A 4,293-nucleotide genomic window follows, 5' to 3' on the forward strand; every position below is an offset into this window, starting at 1 on the left:
CGTAGATGGGTGGTGGTGGGTGGATGGAGGAGGAGGAAACCCCTAATTTGTCCACCTGCTTTGGGCATTCAGGGATTCGAGGACAGGTCAACAGTGTCCAATGCTGGAAGAAATCTGAATGTAAGCTCCTTGAGAGAGACTTTGCTGGTTCTGTCCTCCACTGTTCTCTCAGTGTCTGGCACAAAGTAGGAGCTTGATAAATATATTATGATGCCAAAGGCCAAGTGACATGGTGAGGAGTGACACCATAATTTGTGACAACAGCAAGAAGGAAAGCTTTAGTGTTCTCTAAGGACAGATGCTCAAGAAGCTTAAGAATATGAAAAATGGCTCCTGTCATTAATTTCCACTTTTCTTCCTCGTGTGCTATGTGGGCTGGAATGGGGCAAAAGGTAGCTTGTTTAGGATTACTTGACTTATCATTGCTGAGGAGTTGGTTTAATCTTAAATTCAGAGCCCAGGGCTATCTTCCATGCTCTTTGTCAAATACAGAATAAGGAGCTGGATTCTAATTGAAGAGGGAATGCGTAGTGCACAGTGCAGTGGTTCTCGAACTTAAGTGTGCATCAGAATTACCTGGAACACAGATAGCTGGGCCCCACTTCCATACTTTCTGACTCAGTGGGTCTGGGGAGGGGCTGAGAATGTTCATTTCTAAAAAGTTTCCAGGTGATGCTAATACTGATCCTTTGACACCAAGCTTTGAGAACCAATGGCTTAGAGGAAAAAGCACTCGCGCTGGAGTCACATAGAGCTGGACTCTTTTCTTGCTTGCTGTGTGACCTTCAATAGGTCAATGTTGCTTAGCCTCAGTTTATTTGCACAATGGTGATAATATCCACCTCTCAGGACTGTTGTGAAGACTAAATGAAATAAAATGAATAAGATGACTGGTCCATGGTAGTCACGCCAATGATATAAGACCTTCTTTAACTCCTTTTGTGGGATCTGCATGTGATGCAGGGCCTGTTTGACGGTTTATTGTTATGTGAACGGAGCTTCCACTTTATTATCACTTATTTGTATATCCTGAGGTTTTTACTCTTACTGAACATTTACTATATGAATGGCGCAGTGTGAGATAATTATTACATTATATCATATATAACACTGAGTATTTTTTTCTTTTAAAAGATGAGGATAAGTAACTTGCACACAAACTCACAGCTTGTAAGAGGCAGAGCTGAGTGTTCAAACCAAGGTCTCCTCCACCAGCCTCTTAATTTCTTTGTTATAGTGGCTCCCATGACTCTCTGAGTAGAATATGTCAAGATTATTAGGTACCTTTCTCTATTAGTTACTCACTAATAGGCTATATCTATCTACATAGATAACACATTTGAGAAAATGAAGCAATTATCCTGCAAATGTAAGTGAAAGGGATAGGATTTCTTGTGTATCTTTTCAGCCAGGCACTGTCTTATTCATCCTATCATGCTGCCTTGTGCATAGAGGAGCTCAGCAAATGCTTGTGGAATTAACAAATGCATTAAAGATTTAGATCAAATTACTAAGGTAATTACTAAGTTTCCTCCTTAAATGATCAATATGACTTACCTCATTATCATTTATACACACCAATTTGTACTGGTTCTTGAACAATTGAGTATTCTCTCAAGTCTTGGATCTAGGACCTTTGATGAAATGAGAAGCAGTTGTTATGAACTTCCCTTGCCTAGATAATTTGCACTCATGGTTTGATTTACCAGAATAATTTGAAAAAGCAAATCAGGGACCCCTGCCATGACCAGAACCATTCTGAATAGTCTCAGGTTAAGTTTCAGTTCTCCTCTGCTGAGATAACCTTAAACACTTCTGCACTTGAATCTGGTGCCCCTAGAGAGGTAGTTCTCAAACTTTTAAAAATCAGTCACTACTCATGATCCCTTGCTTCGTCCGCAAAAACCTCCAGCAAATCAGAATACAAAATTGCTTTGCGCAAGGAAGGCCACAGGGATGGACTAGCAGGGTGGCGGGGCTGCAGACAAGGCTTTGGGCAGGGCTGTGGATTGGTAATCATCCAAAGATGCATGACAAGTTTCCCACTCCTGCTAGTTTGCATTCCTGAGGGCAGTGGTGACTTCTCCATGGGGATGGCTGCAAATAGCATTCAGGGATGTAGAGGAGGCAAGTGGATGGTGACTGAAAAGCTGGTGGCCTTTATGTTATTTTTGTCACATGCACTCTAGGTCATTGCTTCCTACCTTGGAGCTCAGTTTAACTACTCAGTTTAACTATTTTGCCAACACAAATGTTCCAAGGATAAATACATGTGCTACAGATATTTGGGAAAACAATGAAAAAAATTTCTAAAAATACCAATTTCCAAAAAGCAACATTTAGTATGTACCAGTTGATTACTGCAGATGTCTGTACTAAATGGTAACCACCTGTAACTTACTTGTTTTTAAAAATTTTGAATATCACCCCAGTTAAAAGTAATAGAAACCACTAAAGCAATTTTATTTCTACATTTTGTAAGATCAGTGGGCTGTTGACATGGCATGATTTTCTAAAATTATACCAATACTATTATATTGCTTTTTTGATATTGGGCAGGTGAGAATGGGTTAGGTGGTGATTATACTTGAGTTACTGGATTTGTAAAATGTCTAATGGTGTGACACAGGCCACGAGATGTTTCAAGGGAAAAGCTGGTTTTAGCTCAGACTTCCAATCAGAAAACTACTCTCCTGCTGAGCACTCTTCCCCCATTCTCTCCTGCTTCCAGGTCACAGAGGGCAGAAGGCAGACCCAGAATACTCACATTAGAGAGAGAATCCATTCCCTGGCAGAGCCTTCATTCAATGTCATACTCGTCTCTGCACAGACTGGCACAGGATGAACATTTTGTATGGCACAGTGTCAGATTAGCAGATCCTGGGAGAAGAGGAATCCAGTCGAGGCCCACCCAAGGACTTGTCTCTCGTTTCCATAAACTGCTTTTCTTGACTATTGCAACAAAGCTAGTTCCATGCCTAGGGCATTACTCCAGGCTAGCAACAATTAGAACAGACAATTTATTGGACAAGATATTAACACTAACTAAAGCAAGCAGAGTAAGATACATTTTCTCTTTTTAATAGAAATTAATGAAAAGTAGAAATCAGAACCATTGACATGTAAATAAAAAGGAAATACATTAATTTCTCTAAGAGTACAAGACAAGAAAATGGCATTTCTGAATGTATATGCTCATATTTAAGGTTTTTACTCACATATGCAAAGTAATTAATTGCTCATGAATTAGTTCTTTGGAGGTTCTGTTGAATTGCACCATGGCTTCAATTCTTAAGAGATATGTGGAAGCAAAACACAAAATTATAGTATGCAAAATTTTTTATTAAGAAAAGTGAACAGATTTAAAGTTCTCTTGGCTTTGTAACTTTTTTTGATAGCTTACACAGTGGAATATTTTTTAGCAGTCCAACAGGCATTTATTGGACTCTTGCTATGTACTTAGAATCATGTTAACTGATAAAGATGATTGATAAAAACTACATATCACATATCAGAACTCTTTGCACGGCCAAGATATCTTATTAAGGTGTGTGTGTATGTGTATATCTTAGTTCTTGCATTAGTTTTGTTATGTGTGGATGGGCACAGGGGTGAAGAAAAATGCTTTTTTTGGGTTTGTTTTTCTTTTGTTTTAAAAACAAAATACCATTGAAGTTCTCTGATTTCAGAAAGGTTAAGAAAAAAATTTCTCAATAACACTGGTGGAATTTTCTTAAAAGATAAGTGGAAGTCACAAAGGGCTTCCCAAACCATTCCCTCTTGCGCTGTCGCTCCTCATGTGCCCCATGACATACATAGCAGTCTCCTTGGGACTACATGCCTCCCTCTGGCCTGACACAGGTGCTTTTTGGATTTGGAGTCAATCCAGAATCCCACACCCAACTCAGCCAGTTTGAGCAGGGTCCACTCAGCCTCAGGTGAGACTGGGTAGTGTCTTCTCAGAGTGTGTTCTCTCCAGCTCTTCCTTTCTCTTACCTACCAACCAGAATAAACCTCGACACAATTTTAAAGGGAAAGAGAGTGAAATTTATTACATTCTGGAAAAGAAAGAATTTTAAAAGGGAAAGAAAAGAAGGAAACATTGGAAACCATACCTATCTGACAAGTACAAACTAAAGAGTATACAGAGAAGAAAACTGGGTCAGTCACCAGATTTGGTGAGGAATAGCTGTGACTGGCAAGATGAGGCCTATAATATGTATAGTCATTTTGTGTCAATTTAGCACTGTAATTATATTTTAAAAATCTGAGTAATTTGAGGGTGAACTGAGT

The sequence above is a fragment of the Pteropus vampyrus genome, unplaced genomic scaffold (assembly GCF_000151845.1).
Source record: "Pteropus vampyrus isolate Shadow unplaced genomic scaffold, Pvam_2.0 Scaffold9, whole genome shotgun sequence".
NCBI lineage: Eukaryota > Metazoa > Chordata > Mammalia > Chiroptera > Pteropodidae > Pteropus > Pteropus vampyrus.